Source organism: Cottoperca gobio, chromosome 23 (assembly GCF_900634415.1).
Source record: "Cottoperca gobio chromosome 23, fCotGob3.1, whole genome shotgun sequence".
In the NCBI taxonomy this organism is placed as follows: Eukaryota; Metazoa; Chordata; class Actinopteri; order Perciformes; family Bovichtidae; genus Cottoperca; species Cottoperca gobio.
The window spans coordinates 11,817,919-11,838,771 of record NC_041377.1 but is presented as its reverse complement, the minus strand read 5'-3'; positions in this window follow the sequence as shown (position 1 = coordinate 11,838,771).

The window sequence follows — 20,853 nt, the reverse complement described above, 5'->3', positions numbered from 1 at the left end:
TACGACACCCTCTGTCCTTAGACCCTCGCATCGCACAAGGAAAAACTTCCTAAAAGAAACCCCAAAATTAAAGGGGGAAAAATGGAAGAAACCTCAGGGAGAGCAACTGAGGAGGGATCCCTCTCCCAGGACGGACAGACGTGCAATAGATGTCGTGTGTACAGGATAAACAACATAGTACAAATACAACATTTGACAGAAATTATGTTGTGTTGGGAAAAAAAAAGCGAAAGTATGGATGAATCCAGGAAAATGTCAAAAAGGCTTCCCGGTGTCCAGCAGGACCAGGTCAGCAGGCGCAGCCACGATTCATGATCCTGACGTAAACTTTATCAGTGGCAGCCTGCCACATGAGAGACAGACACTCCCGGATGGTGAGTTAGTAACATACATTTACATAAATGCATACAGATAGAGAGGGAGAAGAAGGGAGAAGAAGAGAGGGGAGGGAGGGGAGGAGAGAGGAAGAGAAGGAAGAGAGCAGGGAGGTGTCCCCCGGCAGTCTAAGCCTATAGCAGCATAACTAGGGGCTGATCCAGGGCAAACCTGAGCCAGCCCTAACTATAAGCTTTACAAAAAGGAAAGTCTTTAGCCTACTCTTAAATGTGGAGAGTGTGTCTGCCTCCAGAACACAAACTGTAAGCTGGTTCCACTGGAGAGGAGCAATTGCAGTTTTTGACACTTCAGCGTTGACTTCATTTCTCAGAAACTTTTGCAGATTGATCATAACCAGATAATTCGGACCTGATGATGGTTCTATCTCAGGGGTGTCAAACTCATTTTAGTTCAGGGGCCACATGCAGCACAATTTGATCTCAAGTGGGCCGGACCAGTAACATCACAGCATAATAACAACGACAACTCCAACTTTTCCCTTCGTCTTAGTGCAAGAAACAAGTACATTCTGAAAATGTTCAAATGTAATGAACTATCTTTTTACAAAACATTATGAACAACCTGAAATTTCTTAAGAAAAAAAGGTGCAATTTCAACAATATTAAGCCTCATTTATCATTTACACATGTGTGTTACAACTTACAGATCACAGTGTGCCTACAAAGGCACAAAACATTTAGTCACAGGGATCTGGAACAGTATTTTACTTTATGATCAAAACAACTCATTTTTACAAAGTCATCCCGCAGGCCGGATTGGACCCTCTGGTGGGCCGGGTTTGGTCCTTGGGCCGCATGTTTAACACCCCTGGTCTAGATGAAAAGTCAGAGGATCATCAGTGTTTTTACAATTCATCCTGAGTGAACATGAAAGTCATCCATCCTGTAAATATTACGGACAGAGATATTTCACGTTTTAAGTGAAAACTTTGACCTGCTGATGGCACTAAAGGAAATGTCAGAGAATCACCAAAGTCAGTGGGATTCATCGTCTGGGATCATAAAAGTGGTTTTATGGCAATGCATCTAATAGATGTTGAGATGTCAGTCAGCACCCTATAGTATTTCAGTATGACAAGCACCTCTGAGATGCATTAACACATTTACATTTCTTTGTATATTGTCTGTCTGGTCATGTGATAAATGTATAAATTGGAGGATGCTTCGTGTGCTCTTTCTGTTCTGTTCCCTCTGCACTGTCTGCAGGGATCAGTACACAGTCTGGGCATCCCTCAGCCTCGGTGAATAATGGGCGCTGGGAGTGCAGCAAGAGAGCCTCGGGATCAATACATCGGGCCGATAGAAGACGCTAAGAAAGGAAGAAAGTGTGTGAATGTTTGTATCTGCAGCCCTCTATGATTTTCTTTCTGTAGAATTGTGTATTTCCGCGTGCTTGGATGTCGGCATCAGAGTATATCTGTGATTTTGTGTGCATCTACGGGTCGAGACTCTGTTGACACAGACAAATCAAAAGCCCCGGCCTCTCCTAATGCCCACTTTCCCTCGTCAGCGTCTTCAAAGCAGAGACGGCAAATCATTACCTCTCTGTTTTTCTGCTTTCTCTCCTTCTATTCCTTCTATTCTGTCTATCCAAAGTGCTGCTGTGGCAGTATGTGGGATTAATTAGTAAACAGAAAGTGCTAAGTGGAAAATCTTTGCAGCAGCAGACACAGTTTGGTTACAATGATTGATGGAGAAGGTGTTGTTGCTCATTAATGAACTTCGGAGAAGATGCTGGGACTGGATCCTAGGAAAAGATGTTAAAATCTTCTTGCTCACAACCACACAGCTAAAGCACAAAGGAGAAGTGTTACTCCAAGAGCTCTCTTTATAATCAGGCATTTATTTACAACAACTCAGTTTAGTTTGGGTGAACCACTAACTCCTTGAGGAGCATGTCTTTTGTACTCTTATGTATATGTATATTATTATTTCTGTATATTATCCATTAACAGCCAAAGAGAAAAGCACTTCAGTGCAGACGTCACTAAGTGAATATATCACAAATCAAATGTTTCATTTATAGCTGTTACTCTCAGTCCAGTTCACAGTCACTGTTTAATAACTCAGCAGCCACTTATTAGTTATAAGTTATCACATTATGATCGCTTCTGTGGCTTTTCCTGTCTTTTATTAAGCTTTTAAGAAGGAAGAGCTCTCAGTGATGGCAGCTCCACTGCTGACAGCTGCTGATTTGTTACGTGACGATTCATTGTAGTCAGTTCACTTTGACATGTGTTAAACATTTGATCGTACTTGCACTGAACGCCTCTAAGTAAAACAAAAATAAATGTTATAAAACTATTAAATTGTTAAATTTGCCAGTGAGAGACTGATAATGGTCATCAATGATCTGCTACATCATTTGATTGGTTCTTACTTGGTGTATTCTACACACTCCCAACAAGTTTCATGAGTCAGTAGCTTTCCTGTAGTCCTGCTGACAGACAAACAAAACAACAAACCAAACCAGTAACATGAATGAAAAACAAAGATATGACACCAGCCATGTTACATCCTCCATTTGACTGAAAAGAGCTTCAATCTTAGATTAATGATCAGGCAGAAATATTTTTCCCTTTTTCATTTTTGCAGCAAGAACTCACACACACACACACACAACAAACTCACACACACACACACACAAAGAACTCACACACACACAAAGCAATTGAAATGTTTTGTATTGTGGCGACACACATAATTGGTTTTGTTCTAATACAAACCCTATAGAGATGCTGTGGATATGACTCATACAGGATCAAGAGGCAGGGTCTGCATTTTCCCATGATCCTTGTGCGCACACACACACACACACACACACACACACACACACACACACACACACACACACACACACACACACGCACACACACACACACTCAACATTCACAAGTATTTAAACGTGAGGTGCAAGTTTGTTTACATTTCCACTTTCCGAGTGCTCTGCTGCTCTCTGTAGCATCCTGTCGAACGAATAGAAATCTGTACTGAGCACGTGCAGAAGTTGTTTACTCTGCTTCTGTGTTTACTACATGGCTCCTATAGGATGGACAAACAGAGGGGAAGTAGGATGTGAAGACACACACACGAGCACTTCCATAACCTATTCATGCTTATTAATGCACGCACGTACACACACACACACACACACACACACACACACACACACACACACACACACACACACACACACACACACACACACACACACACATGCATGCAAACACACCTACTGTATGTTCAGTGAGCACAGATTGTGCAGAGCCTGGCTGGTATCAGGGGGACATTAATTAGAGCCCTCAAATAACACCGTTTCCCCATCAAATTAATAGCGCAGCAGTAAAAACTAGAATTACAGGTTTTTATGGCCGGTTGTCTCAGGAGGAGTACCCATAATTTTATCATCAGGCAATATGCTTTAATACAGTGTATTAAATTGAATGTGTTAAGAAGTTATGAAGAGACATTTGTTTAGTTTAGTTTTCATTTTACCTTTGAACTACAAGAACATCCACAGAAACAGACATCACACACATTTTTGCACAATCTTGCAAAATGTGCAAGTGTGTGCATATTTGATTCTTTGATTATTTTTGCACTGGCTGCTATCTATAATAATAAGAATACATCAGACTTAAACAGCACTTTCATAGTTCTCAGAGAAGCTTTACATACCGTAGGATAAAACATTTTTAAAAGCATGTTGTGATTGTTTCCTAGTGTCACTGTGTGCTTCTGTTTAAGTGCTGTATGTGACAATCCACTTGCATTTGTCAGAAGCAGCACCCTCCGGGTCTGAAAAGTGGAGCCAATGTGGAACTGCCTTATTTGTGCATTCTTTCTGATGGCCAGCAGGGGGCGCAAAAAGAAGTCAGGTTGTATAGAAGTCTATCAAAAAATGACCCGACTTCTCGTTTGTTTTATTACGTCGGTAAACATTTTCCTAACAAGTTTACGTTCCCAATCGCTAGTTTCAAGTTGTCTCCAATACAACATGATGCTAATTTTGTAAATTATGGTCCATTTAAATTACAATAGACGATAAAGCAGGATATGCTTTAGGGCGGGGCTACCTTTTGATTGACAGGTCGCGACTACAGCTTTGTCTGGATTGGGTGCTTTCTGTGTTTTCGTGTTAGAACTTTAATCCTTTCACAGTGTTTTCAACTCATGTTAATTGTAACATTTTAGTCGCTTAAAAATGTCTTGTTCAGCGTTCAGTTATACTTCGCTCCACCCTCTCATGTCACTTTTGGTTTCAAAAAAGCAAGATGGCGACGGCCAAAATGCCAAACATGAGGCTACAACACAGTAGTGCCTTCTTATGTTAATTCTATGACCGTGACCATGTGTTGACTTTGTGTTTTTGTTTGCATGTGTGTGTTACTGACCTGCGGGGGATTGAAACCAGGCCAGGGTGATCTCCCCTTCATGTGTGACCCACTGTTGATGTTAGGGTGACCCTCACCTCACTCTTGTCCAGCATGTTCTTCTCCCCTTTTATCTTCTTCTTCTTTCCTCTTTTCTGTTTTCTTTAACAACCTTTAACATTCATCCTCTTGTCTTCTTCCATTTCCTCCATATACTTGACTTCATCTTTACCCTTTCTCCTCGCCTACACTGAGGATGACTCCGGTAAGTTTCTCTGATAAACTTTACCCTCTCTCTCTTTCATCTCTAACCATTGGCAAACACAGAAGAAATAAAAGGCAAACAGAACTGGATTGACTGTGAGCCAAATCGAACTCGCAGGCAGACACAAATATTTTTTTGCCGTACATGTTTATTCAGGCTCTGGCAGGCTCCAATGTAGTGACCTCATCCGGCTCACACACAAAAACACATTTTAGCAACACCCCTTTTACAGTTGGACAAGAATCACCTAATTCCCTTTTCAGGGATTTTCACAGCATCTGTCTAACCCGTAATCACATTATCTATAATATGTTACATACACACATACATATGCATGAACACACCCACACACCCACACACACAGATGCATATACGACAGCTTTTTCCAACAACACACAGGTCCAGAGCCGGTCATTGTTAGGAAGACACAGGCTGTGGTGAACTCAGTGAACTAGAAAAACAATTGGCTCAGACTTCCTGCTGGCTTCCTCTGTAGTGGGTCAGGCCCCTAACACCACTACTTTCTCCCTTGCTCACACACACGCACACGCACACACACACACACACACACACACACACACACACACACACACACACACACACACACACACACACACACACACACACACAGGGTGACGAGTGTCTTCCCGCCATCCTGTTTTCTAGCCAGAGTTTATTTTGGTCATGTGCCGGATCCGTACTGTACAGGAAGGGAAGCCTCTTGTGTGTGTGTGTGTGTGGGTGTGTGTGTGTGTGTGTGTGTGTGTGTGTATTTGTGTGTGTGTAGGATGGTGAAATTCGAAAGAAAATTCTTCTGTTTGTCATAATATAAACAGGTCCATATTTGGTGCATTGAGTGCGGCACGGGGCTCAGTGTAAACACACAAGCGCATCAACAACTCACTTTTCACCACCACATCTCGTACATCTAGTATTATTAAAAAAAAATCATATCTTTTAACACATTTCTCCTCTTAGATGTAGTGCTATTTATCAATCTAGATTGTTTTGGTGTTGAGTTGCGGAGAGCTGGAGATATCAGCCGTGGAGCCGTGGAGCTTTCTCTCCAACGTTGGAACTCGATGGCTTGTGGTGCTCAAAGAGCCAAACAAATACTTAAAAACTTAACAGCAATGTCTCTTTTCAGATATCAGGACCTGGTTACTTCTTATCATTTATACATTTCTGCTTGGTCTTTCTTTTCTTTTTCTTTTTTACATTACTGAGTAGACCATACTGTGGTCCTTTCACCAGGCCATGCAAGTTGTACCTGCCACACAGAAGTATATGCAGGACGTTAAGTTCATGTTGGGACAAATAAAGTGGGATGAAAAAAAGAGACTTCTGGTCCTCCTCTTGCATCGCCTCAACAGTGCAACACGTTCTCACCTATGTTAACGCAAGTGTTGTTTTTGGTCTGTTTACCCAGTAATTCCGAGAGAGAGACGTCATTACATTTCTTAAATGTCATCTTTCAATGCTGTGAGCATCACAAAAAGTTGGACACATTTAAAAAGAAACTCACACACACCTGTGTCTAAGATTGTTATTTTTCTCTCACTGCTTTACTACTTTTCCGCACTTTGCCTTCAAATCTTGAAATGATCTGAAAATATCCTGTTGGATCTTCAATCAGGACCCAACATGTCTGAAAATCTGATGGGCCAATTTAAAACCAGCCATGTGGCATCATACTTCTTCTTTTACGACCACTACATTGCTATTGAAACAGCTTCTCCAACAACACCCAATAAAATATAAAAGTAGCTCCAAGTTCCACTGTTTTGATCAGTATTAGCTAACAACTCATTTAAGTGTATTAACAGAAACCACTAAAGTCCTGCTGGTTCATTACCAGAGGGCTGTTGCTGTGGTTGCATAGAGTAAAATAAAAATGACTAACACACAAAAACCCTTCTGTCATGACTCAGAATCCAGCCAGTGTTGAGAATCATTCATTCACAGAGTGTTTGTTTGATGCCCTTTCTACCGACTCACTATGGCTTATTAGCAGTGAGACGCTGAAAATATTTATGTGAGAAACAAACCATCTTGTCCTGTTTGTCACAAATTCAGGCTGCATTACATTCTAGGTACACTTCTAACCCTAAACAATAAATCCAAATGGTCTCTGATGCTCACTCAGTGCTGTTCCTGAGCCCTATGTCTTCACCATGAAGAATCATCGACACAATGCGTTTGTATTGCTTGCATGAAGTTTCCTAATGTGACATGTAAAATGCTACATGCATGTTTAACGAGTGAAAGATACTTTAGATAAGAGTTAGATCAGAGAGTAAGACGAGATCTATACCACTCTCATGTCTGTCTGTTACGTATGAAGCTAAAGCCGGCAGGCAATTAGCTTAGCTTAACTTAGCATAAAGACTGGAAGCAAGGGGGAAACAAATAGTCTGGCTTTGTACAAAAGTAATACACTTTGTGACTTTTACTGTACTGATGAAACAAAAAAAGGTATCATGTGTTCCCGCTTTATGCTAAGCTAACCATCTCCTGACTGTAGCCTCATATTTAGCTCACAAACATGAGAGTGGCATCAATCTTCTCATACAACTCTTGACAAGAAAGCAAATAGGATTTCCTAAAATGTCAAACTATTCCTTTAAATCTAAATTAGTTTCACCTTCACTTTCACTTTCACCACTTTATTTACATGGAAGAAACACACTATTAATATAGAATTATGGACCTTTTAATAATTGCTTTCAGATAATATGTGGCATGAGCTCTTATAACAGTCTCCACAGCTGGTGCGAGATCAAGGATTCAGGAGGAAACACTGTTGTGATGTACACCCGGGCTTAGCTGCTCCATGATTGGGCAGTCAGTGGTGTGCTGACCTCACACCATGCTCCATTTCCTGTTTTCCCCAGATCCTGTGTCAGCACTGGGGCTAATAGTATTCAGGATACTACAGTACTCATGCATGCATTTAGAACACATAGATACTCTTGAGCAGAAAGAAAAATGTACATTATTATGTACACTACCACTGCTGTCCTCCATCACTATCATCCATCCAACGCACATTTAATTATATGGATACATTTTCTCTAGTTTGGTCTTTTCTGCCGTGGTTAAGTTTCTACACAGGGACTTCACACACAACACAGAGAAACTATAAGCACAACCACCTTTGTCTTTATTGTTTTTATTTAAATGCTACATGAGAACATGGATCCTATTCTCATGTCTGTACAATAAATATGACTGAGGGTTCAGTCCAAAGGTACCAACATCCACCTGCCAGCACCTCTAAAACTCACTAATTAACACATTTTATTATTCCACGTAAAAAAACAGAGCATAAAAATGACAAGTTGTGGTTTAATGGTGCAGAGCCATGCTAGCTGTTTTTTTCCCCAATTTCAGACTTCATGCTACGCTAAGCTAACGGGCTGCTGGATCTAGCTCCATATACATATTGTGCAGATATGCGAGGGAATTGTAATAATCTTTTCATGGTGTCCACATGAATATCAGATGTACTGGATGGATGTTTGTGCATAATTGCTTGTGAGTGTGTATTCAAGCTCCATGTCATCATACAGTAAGAGGCTGTTGTTAGGTGCTGATTCCACGGGACTTTCTAGAGCACTCTGCATTGTTTTCATAAAAAGAGAGGGTTACAAGGCCACTGAGGTCAGCCGTGAGTTCAATACATACGCACCCAGCCACACACACATACATTCACACACACTCCCTCATTACTTGCATTACACATCCTGTTTTTCCCCATCATGACGAGTGTCAACACCCCTTGTTTGACAAATACACATATATAGGTGAGTAACACAAAAACACACACACCCAGAGTTAAAACCCAGGAACACAGAGTCCAGGAAGCAAACAGAACTAATGAAATAAACATTTCCTGGTGTTCATAGAACGTCCGTGGTTATGCAATAAAAAAGGAAAACTTTTAGGGTTAACAGCTTCCCTTGACGTGGCGTCCTACCGATGGTTCTCCTTCTTTACTGCGATGTTCGCCGACGCTGCCGTTCAAGGAAAAAGTGAGTGGAATGTGACTTCTTCAAATGGCCTCGAGGTTTATGTTTAGAAATATTTTTGAATGAGGTGAACTTGAAGTTATCAAACCTTTTTTCATCCTTTTGTCAGAAATCAGAATCAGTTTTATTGCCAAGTAGGTTTGCATTCAAACAGGTTGTCTTGTTGTGGTGAATAACAATAAATACAGTGAAAATGTCAAGAGACGTAATATAAAAAAGAAGAATGTACAATATAAAAGAAAAGGAATATGTAAAGAAAATAAGTTTTTAAAGTGGTCATATTCTACATTTATCCTACTCAGTGTGGTGTGTGAATACATCACCATGTACAGCAGGGGTGTCAAACTCATTGTAGTTCAGGGGCCACATGCAGCACAATTTGATCTCAAGTGGGCCGGACCAGTAAAATCGAGACACAATAACCTATAAATAACGACAACTCCAGATGTTCCCCTTCGTTCTAGTGCAAAAAAGTACAAGTACATTCTGAAAATTTTCAAACTTAATCTTTTTACAAAACATTATGAACAACCTGACATTTCTCAAGAAAAAAAGGTACAATTTCAACAATAGTGTTAGTTTATCATTTACACATGTGTGTTACAACTTACAGATCACAGTTTATCTACAAAGGCTTTTACTTTATGATCAAAACAACACATTTTTACACTTTGCAAAGTCATCCCGCGGGCCGGATTGGACCCTCTGGCGAGTCGGTTTTGTCCCCGGGCCGCATGTTTGACACCTCTGATGTAGACTAAGTTGCACTGTCCAAATGTGGGAATGACATTTGCTTTGCAGGTATTTGGTAAATCACAGTATAGGACACATCTAGATTTTGACCTGTATGTCTGTTAAAAGATTTTATGCCAATTTGACCCAGTAAAACCATGAATGTTTACATCATGGTGGCGCTAGAGAACGATAACGTCTGCACCAGATTTCATGGCAATTCATCCAATAGATGGATTTCCATGTAAACAGTACAATGACTTCTACAAATAGCACACTCAATTCTTTGTGAGAACATCCCATGATTAATGCAAGGCCATTGATCCTGATGAAAAGCCTGAATTTATTATTTTAGAACCAACCTGACTTTATAATAAAACAAGGACCTTGTACATTCAGCTTTCTGATAAAGAGGCTCCGACTGAATGAATGCTGTGTGTCTAAAATAGCTACATCTTTTGTTCGAGTGTCCTCGACTGTAACTCAGAGTTTTAATACTTAAAAATGTTCTGGAGATGTAAACAAGAAAATGGACTGAGTAATATTCTACTGAATTGTCCAGAGCTGCCCTCACAGTGAGTATAACTCTCAGTAATGCTTGGCACAGAGGTTGCAGCTTTACTGGAATACACTTCTTGTGAAACCGTTGGCCTTCCCACTATTGACATAACATGTTCTGGTATGAGGCTGCGTTTTCATCACCGGGTAAACATTTGGGCTTAAGGTGGGAGATCAGTAGTGTGATCTGATAAGAGACTTACAGGAAACCTGAGGCAAAGTGAAATAGTTAAATACACTGTCCTTTCTTGTACCTTTGATACGCTAACCCACCTGTGTTGTTACTGACGAAAACATCAATATATCATGTTATCATTCACGATCCATGTGATTTGAAAAAATGAAGGTTTATTTATTGTCATTCAACAACGCAGGCGTGCACAATGAGATGCATGTTGTATATATGCTGCAAAAGAAAGAAAAGGAAGATTGTGGATTCTATTTAAATGCTACACATTGCATAGATACAATGCTACACACACACACACACACACACACACACACACACACACACACACACCTCTGCTGCTGGTGTTGGTTAGCATTGATCGGATCACTGGTTCAGACACAATGAAAGTCCCACTGGGTCGCTATGGCAACTAGAGCCAAAGTAAAGCAGCCGTCGAGACAGCAGCGGCAGCCTCAGCTGGCACACACACACGCGCGCATACGCAAACACACAACCCCCCCCCCCCCCCCACCCCCTCTGGCCTTGGCACCTAGAAACAGACACAAAATGAGCTCTATATTAGACTGCAGAGGGAGAAAGAAAAAGGGATGAGAGAGAAACATCGAGACGGCGCAGCAGAGGAGGGGAAGAGTGTGTCCTGGAGTAACCCAGGCGAGCTCTGTTCGCTGCTCCAAGAGGACATATTTAGCAGCCTCTCTGACTGGCAAGAACCCAGAGTCTCTCTTAGTCTCCCCTTCACTCACACACACACACACACTGCCAAGGTCCAGCTGGCGCTCACTCACTACATTGCTTTGATTGTGTGTGTGTGTGTGTGTGTGTGTGTGTGTGTGTGTGCGTTTGTATGTATGTATGTATGTATGTATGTATGTATGTGTGTGTGTGTGTGTGTGTGTGTGTGTGTGTGTGTGTGTGTGTGTCGTCCATGCCAAGAGGCAGACAGGCCGGCTGTTCATAGCAACACACTGTGAACACTGAGGCCTCCTCCTCCTCTGGGCCTAGAATGTTCCAGGAGCTCAGAGCGCGGCTCTGCGGGGCCGAGCTGGCACCTCTGACGCCTGCAGAGATGACCAAACCTCCACGGTGAGCTGAGGCCAAATAGTGATAGTAACAGCAGGTCTGTGTGACGTCAAGCCTCAATTCAAGTCTACACGGAGAAAACTGAATATTTGAATAGAAGTTAAAGCACAACACTGGACATTGTGTTGCTTCACTACAAGGCAGCTACTTATGTATTGCTTGTCAGGTGACATTCAAAGAAATATATTTGTTCCATAGCTGAGAGTTAGATGAGAAGATTGACACCACTCTCACGTCTATGCTGAATATTAAACTGAAGCTAGCAGCTTAGCTTAGCATACAAACTGGAAATGTCATTTGCCAAGTGTAAAACAATGATTTGTTGATCTTCGTGGCCGGATGCGTTGGAGTCTTAGGCCTCGGTTACACTCCCAAGCGGGCGTGTACACGGACAGCTGCGGACACCACCACCGGTAGTTCTGTTTATATCACACAAACTAGTCTGCTCAGTCACAACAAATTGGAGAAATGCGAATGTCTGCACAGAGCCTGCTAGTACACCTTCAGATTATGAAATGAACGTGATTTCGGCCCTAGCGGATCCACGCGTACTTGTATAGTATGAGTAAATAAGTAAATAGCTGCATATCTAGCGCACAGACATAATAGTGGTATTGATCTCCTCATCTAACTCTCAGCAGGACATAGAATGATTTCCCAGGAAGGTCATATTATTCTTTAGAAAGTGAGATAGCAAAGAATTGAGTAAAAAATACATTTTATTACTCTCTTTATTAACTCGAGCAGAGTTTAGATACAGGATGAGAATATATCCTCAGTCGGCCTTGGTCAAGTTGTATGAACACAGTCTCTCAGTGTTTCTGAATTATTATCCAAATAAAATGAATGTACAGAGATGTGTAGCGTCGGTCAAAACAGTACAGAAGTAGACGATACATATCCTCCCGCATGCATACAGTACATCAGTCTTTGCATGTTCCTCCATCGTAACGTAAGCATCACCACAGCCGTGCTGACGGCTGGTGAGAGTTCCTCTGGAACAGTCAGTCACATTTCCATTGAAAGCAGACGTTGTGATTTGGAGCGGCCTGTCTGAGGGAGTTGTACCAGCAGCATCTGATGTTCGATAGGGCACGAGAATCACACGTCAACTATGAATAAACCCCAGGATCCCCACATGCCGAGCCACGTGCAACAACAAGCCTGTGGGTTTTTATAAATCCAGGCATGTGACTTGGGTGTGTAATCTTTTACATCGATTAGCAGAAATACTGCATGTTGTAATGTTTACAACTTTAATCATTTAATCATTTAATCAACATGTGAGCCCAAGGAAACGATAGCATTTTTGTATTTGTGATGCATGCCATTTTAATAATATACTTTTTAATGCATAATCTTTTTTGTAAATTTTTACAGGATACACACACACACACACACACACACACACACACACACACACACACACACACACACACACACACACACACACACACACACACACACACACACACACAGAGGCAAGAAAAACAAGTCTGTCAAGGAAGAGCCCCCAGAGAGCTCTCACACGCAACTTTGCAGTCCTGTACCATCGTGTGATGGGTAGGAGGGGACGTGTACACATGTCCATATCTTTTGGCCCGGCGTCTTCTCGCATCGCTGCCCTAACCTTACTATAAAAGCAACCTTGAAATGATCTTTGGATCACACACTCCCGTGTCCGTAGGGCCTGCAAAACTGTTCCCTCCCTTCCTCTTTCACACACACACACACGCACACGCACACACACACACACACACACACACACACACACACACACACACACACACACACACACACACACACACACACACACACACACACACTGTGGCTTTCCTCAAGGTGTTGGGTAACTTGATGACTCCAGTAGAAAATCTGTGCAAGCTTCCCATTCCCACCTTTGACAGTAAACACACATACGTTTGCCACGAACACAGTCTAGTTCAACCCTGTAATAAACTACTACTGCTGATAGTACTGCACACAAGTATGCACATTTGTTGCCATATCTTGTTATGTAAACGTTACACGTCCCCTCCCTCCATGAGCATAAAACAGTCATTTTATTGAGAGCACTAATTACACTCGCTCATGCTGCGGAGTAATGTGGAGCATTGTTAACATACAGTATGAAGGAATCCCCAGTGATGGACTTTAGGATTTAGAGCACTTCATGAAGAGATGGTTGTTTTGAATGCATCTGACTGCTAAATCATAGTTTGACTCATCAAGCTTGCTATTCTCACTCGGCACTCTAACAAAAAATATGTTTTCACTCTATGATCAACATCTAACTGTCTTTGTCTGTGAGTTGCCAGCGTGTAAATGTGTTTGACTGGGCGTGAGCGAGTTTGTGCACGATTCCCAAGGGGCCAAGTGGAGCATCAATAAATATTTTACAGCTCGCCAATCCGCTTCCAATCGTAATGGCCGGCCATCCCGGTCTCAGCAGGGGAGGGGGCCGGCTTGATGAGGCTAGCCTGCTGAGACTGGCAGGGAGCTGCGTCAATTTCCCCCTAATGGCCTCTCATACAGGAGCTCTAATGATAAAAGATGAGGCACAAAGGCACGGGGAATATAAACTGCAGGAAGGAAATGGCCGGTCAACAGGATTGAAGGATAAAAAAATATGTTATCGATTGGATGATTCTGGCTTTTTTTTTTATCAAAGCATCTCTAAGTGATTTGTGTCGCGCTTCAGTCAAAAGGCCGTAAATAACACCGGAACAACGTTTGAGGAAGCTTGACGTGACCTTTCCCCTCCATCTGAGCTCTGCACACGGCAGCGGGTTCACCTCGCTTCCATTTCGACTGCATGACTTAATAGTCCGATATTTTTCCCCTATTTCTGGTCTTCTGTCATGACTAATCCACGACAGGTCTCAGTTCTGTTAAAGCCAAAGTGCCACGAAGTGAACGACAAATGTTATGGGACCATCGCGTCAAGCCAGGCTGAAACGCTCGACTGATTTCAGGGCAGGTATGTGTGGAAATTGAGGCATTCTGGGAATCCACACGGCAAGTAATCCATTTCTGTGATTGCGGTATAAATAGCCTTGTGTCGGATTGGATTGTGTGTGTAAGTCTAGCTTGACGTGTGTGAGTTTGTGTATTTGACCTTGTGTATGTGTGTGTTTTTAGTATTTAATGTACACTTTTCAGTTGCCCATGGATTTGTTTGTGTCTCTATGACCTACATGTGTGTGTGTGTGTGTGTGTGTGTCAGGAGAAATACATGCCCGTCAGGTCAAAGTGATACCTTGTAGAATAAAGCTGAATAAAGTCGGCGGTTATGTGTCACTTACAGCTGAGCCTTGTGTGTCACAGAAAAGGTTGAGGAGGGAGTTCGGTGGTGGAGGGGTCTCCAACCCGTATGAGGTCACCTGAAGGGATTTTCTCGTTCCCCATCTGCCTCCTCACATATACAGATGCACAGTATGACTGATGGGCCTTCATGATGTCGCAGGTGAAAACACGCTTGTTTCAAAACCTCACAGCCTGAAGGTTAAAGACCTGAAGGTTGCTAGATTCAATACAACTAAGAATTAAAGTGAAGAAGACAACCCTGCTGTATTTCCTTGAGACCATTTACATTTAAAACATTTACTTTTATGTCAACTCTTTCTTCCTCTGCTGTATCAAATACCCCGAGCTGTAGTTGTAAATATGAATTTGCTCTTAGTCATCTCGTCTTGCAAGGGTTGTTTTGTTTTTTTGGCCTTAGCCATAACACACAGTAAATTACCATTATCATGTTGCAAAACAGACACTATCATTACCGCTGCTGCTACAGTATGCATGCACTTTGGTAATTGTGCCATCAGCAAAACGCTCACTGTCTCAGCAGATGTAAGAAAGGAAAACGTTTCCCTATAATACACTATAGTTTTGGATGGATAAGTTACTAATGTCTGCAGCAGCCAGTCGTTGAGCAGTTCATTTTGGAGAAGAATGGCTCGTTGTCACAAATATAACTGAGTCATAAAAGGTTATTGCCCCCCCCTCCAATCCCTTCAAGCTTTCCTCAAGGCTTCGAAACAACCACAAGGACAGACACAGGCACATTGACAAGAAACGTATTCACTCGAGCCTCGCAGATCAAAACATGTTTGGTATACTTGTTGTAGCTGCAGCTGGGCTCACAGAGCACTTATCTGTGTGATGAAATGAGGAAATGCAAAAAAAACATTCAAATGGCTGATAATATCTGACATGAAACAGACAAAATGGAGATTGTGTGAAGGGATGAGCACTCAAATCTTAATACTTTGGGGTCTGCTCTCTTGCTGAGAGGCAAAGTGAAGGAAATAGCCGAAGCTATTCCTGACATTTGTGCTAATCTAACAGCCACAGAGTGAATTCTTTAGAAATTAGCACTGGAGGGATGGAGAGAGACAGTTCTTGCTATTTATTGTTCTAGTATTTTAAGATTGAAACATTTAGAGCTGCAAACTGACTCTGCAGCACACCAATATGTATCTACCACCAACTAGAGCTGTTTAAATGTTCATAGCTGAGTGGCATAACTCCACGACTCACTTGAAGTTTGAAACATTTTAATCCTTGTATAATATTCCAAGACAGGATTAAGATAATCTCTCAAAATCAGGGTTTAATTTGACAAGATTAACAATGGTCAACCAGTGCACAATCTGGATTTTACTTGTGAAATAGAGTTCTGTGTAAAATTAGGAAGGAATTAGCCAAATGGGTGTTGCAGTAAATCTTTCCAATCATCACGTCTGTGCTGTGATTTATGAAATGAAAGCATGCGTGCATAATGAATGTCAAACATTATATATACTGTAGCTCTGTCAATACACGTCCTCAGGCTTTGTGCAGAAGGCCACTGGCAACAATCACATGCTTTTCCTCTGGTTGTCATTGTAACAATTGAATTTACCTTGACACAATTCACCATTGTTGGCAGGGGGGGCCGGGGTGGGGGGATGAGGGGTTAAAGTATTACCAAAGTAATACAGTCAGGGATTATTCCAAACGCTAATCCAATGACATTTCATTTAGGAGAGGAGGATGATTTGATTAAAAACGGGAGCAATTGGGATGATTTCATACATATTTGTGACAATTGTGTTTGCTGGAACTTCACTTACTTGAAAAGTTCACCATCAACATTCAAGTTGTGTCCCAGTCCCACTTCTTTACATCTCAATATGGAAATATAACAACGAGAAAGCTGAACCTTCTTCCAAGAATATATAACTTATTTTTCATCATGACATTATAGACATGTTTTTCGCACTAACATAACTGAGTTAAATTACTTCCCGTCCCGTTTTTCTTCCTCCTTTTTAGTAACCTTATCAAAACGAAGGTCAAATTGAATATTGACAAAACATGACTGACCATGACTGTTGAACGGGACGGACTGTACCTCACCTCACACATCAGAGGACAAAGTTCATCTTCTGTTTGTGTGTAAGAGGTTTGGAACACGTGGCTCGTGCTGGATGTTCCAATGACGGGTAGCACGAGGAACTCCAAAGAGTTCATCTTTTACAACCCACAAGTGTTTAGATCACCTCTCAAAAGAGTAAAAAGATATTCTGGCTCTGTCGTGTTTGAATAAAGTGTGTTTTACGATTATCAGCAAGTTAAAATGACTGTTAATGTCAATGGAGTCTGGTGGCTTTGAGGAGAACTCGTCAGGGCCGGCAGTGATTGTTTGTTTGGGCTTGTTGGTTTAACTCGTGTTTCAGAAAGTATCTCAGTAGCTGACGTGTCTCTTGAGCAAAGTGCTGCAAAGCTGCATCGGTGGAGTGTGATTGTGTTTTCAAGACTTGTCACTCATTTCAAGGGTAATCTTTATCCTTGACATGCAAAGACTGATAAGAGTTGCTTATCCTCTACTACTCTCTATAGCTTTACTCTGAAACAGTATAAGTTTCACTTATCTGTTAGTGCAATGTGCACTCAGCCTTTTATTGCTGGTGCTTTTGGGAGTTTGAGGGTTTATACCAGGGGTGTCAAACTCATTTTAGTTCAGGGGCCACATGCAGCACAATTTGTGGGCCGGACCAGTAACATCACAGCATAATAACCTGTAAGTAACGACAACTCCAACTTTTCCCTTCGTCTTAGTGCAAAAAAGTTCATTCTGAATATGTTCAAATTTGATCTTTTTACAAAACATTATGAACAACCTGAAATTTCTTAAGAAAAAAAGGTGCAATTACAACAATATTATGCCTCAGTTTATAATTTACACATGTGTGTTACAATTTACAGATCACAGTGTGTCAACAAAGACACAAAACATTTAGTCACAGGGATCTGGAACAGTATTTTACTTTATGATCAAAACAACTATTTCAGCAAAGTCATCCTGTGGGCCAGATCGGACCCTCTGACGGGCCGGTTTTGGCCCCCAGGCCGCATGTTTGACACCCCTGGTTTATACAGTCTACACAGCCAGATTAAAACATTCAGTCAGTCTGCTCGTCTTTGTTTGGACAACTGGACAGTGAGACCTTTAGAAAGGTCAGTGGTTGGAGTGAGGTGGCTAAAGATAACACACACGCACTTTTGCATTTGCGTACACACACACGCACACACATACAAACACACACACACACACACACACACACACACACACACACACACACACACACACACACACACATACATACACACACACATGCAGCTAAAGAGCTTATGGGAGCAGCGGAAGCGCTGAGTCACAGAGGGAGAGCAAAGGTAAGAAAAACGTGGCCACATGATCCTGAGGACTGCGCACACACACACTGTTGTGTCTGCTGTCGTGCTACCATACACACATTCCAACATACACACACCAGGTGTAAGGGGTAACTGTTAGCTGAAACAGGGGTCACTGTTCCCACTGATACAGTTTAAGCTGCTGTGCTATGACAGCTCCTCACCTGAACTCTAAGCTCAATGCAATCCACTGTGTCACTTAAGATGGAACAACCTGTACTGCTCTAAATACTTATTCAGGCACACTGATAATCACTTCTTATCAACACACAGTGGCGTTAAGGTTGCAGAAGCAGTCTTGTGACTGAGATGATGATGATGATGATGAAGCCTCGGCGGCTGCAGTAGTCCGGCGAAAGGTGAAGTGATAGTTTTACGAGTTAAACCTACATATTAACTTCAAGCTGCATATTAACCAGCTCGTGGAGTTGCCTCACTTGTCATCACGTGTGCCACGGAAATGGAGGGTTGGCCATGTGATAACAGGCGGTTGTACATGTGAGGGAGATCATAAACCTTATCTCTGTTCAAGGATAATCTCTGGAATCGGATGTGAATGGTGTCCTTGATCTTTCTGCGGCTGTCGAATAACTCCTGCTTGATGGCTTTGACCCCTTCCCGGTCAATGAGGTGCCAGATTTTCAAGTAGATAAAAACCTTCCTGAGCACATGACTTTATTCATCACATGGGTTTCTAAATCACTTTATTTCATAGCTGTTTTGCTGTTATCAAATTGAATTAGAAATATAATTCAAAATGATACTGCAAATCATCAACGTAATTGAAAGCACAATCGTAACGTGTTCCCTGGAGTGTTGAATCACTTCTGCCCCTGGAGTTGGAAAAAAAAAGTTGGATTCTCGTGATTTAGTTCATGAATGAATGAATCACAGAGGCGGGTCCCTCCAGACCAACGACCTCACATTGAGTAATAAGACATGGTTGCAGCGTCGGGTCATTCTGGGTGAAGTTTTATACTTCCAGAAGAGGCCTCAGCAGTTTGTTTAATATTAAATGTAATGAAATTATGGCCTCTGAACAAAGAGTTCCTAATCTGTGTCTACGTCAAATCGCTGTGATATTTACATTCTTCAGGTGCTTAGGTGTGAACCGTCTTAACTGGGTTCTGCCTGCTTTACCTAACAATGACTTATCCCATTCTCTGTGTTACCCAAGTGCACGTGCATGAGTGGGAGTGTGTGCGTTTGTGTGTGCATGTGTGTTGTAAGCTCACTCACATGATAATGTTGTGCTAATATGGCCCCACATGCTCACATTCCTTTCATAGTTAGCATTTAACCAGATAATTATCAAAGAATGCTGTTGTTTTGGAGTTGGAAGAAGCATGTGACCTGGAAGTAAGTGCGTGTTTGTCTAAAAAAAAAGAAGTGTGTTTCAAGGATAATTTAGCTCAACTGTAAATGAAAGGCACAGCTGTGTTATGTTGAGTGTTGGTGTCTCTTATGGAAAGATGTTGAATTCAAGCAGAGGTAGATTCCATGCCTTTATCGGAATGAATTTGCAGTTTATATGTAAATGAGGTTTGACCAAAGGGTTTTGTTTAGGTTGTGACAATTTATAATTCAGAATAAAAAAGTTCTACGCTGAATCGGCTTCCTCAGAATCTTCCACTGTCATGACAAATGGTAAACAGCTGCATTTACATTGCTCATTGCAGTTTGAGGGTCTGAAGGTCCAGGGACGTCAATTACTCTGATTTACTGATTGTCTTCTGTCTTCAGTATCATGTTTTTTATTTACCTTTACCACCCAGATGTTCCTCTCAACCCTCTGGTTACAAGCCTTATTTCTTAAATGGGAAACCCCATCTGTGACCTTCCAGTGACAGTTCATGTGACAGCCCACCGTGTGTGTATAGATCACTTCCTTCACTCACGTGATTTTGTCTTCAGCTTGGATCATCCAGAAATACAAGCTCTCGCTCACAAACATTTACAGTATGTGTCAGCAGTAAAGATACATAAATGGCTTCGCAGCCAAACTTAGTCATTACTATAAATAGATGCTTTAGTCGCCTGATACAGTAGCACGTCCATGAATGGCGTGGAAAGCCCGAGTGGGCTTCTGTGCAGGAGTGCATTTGTCTCTGTCCTTTACTTTGATATGCACGTGCCTGGTTCAAGAGTGACCTGGGTTTATTCGCATGGTGTGTGTGTGACTGAATAAATGTCTGTGTGTGTGTGAGGCTTCTGGCTTGGGGGGGCTGTTGAGTAAGCCTCATGATGCACAGCGTGGTCATAAGACACAAGTGCAATGGTAGGATTGGGTGACAGGGGGAAGGGTGTGTGTGTGTGTGTGTGTGTTTGGAGGGGGATTTAACAGGAGGGGTAGCGGGGCCACAGGTGGTCAAGTGGAGAGGGGTTAAAGGAGGGGGGTTGGGGGATAAGGCAAGGTTATATTATTCCAATTCTGAAAAATAACACCAATTTTAACAAACTAACCTAGTTGGGCTTATATGTGGTCGATGCT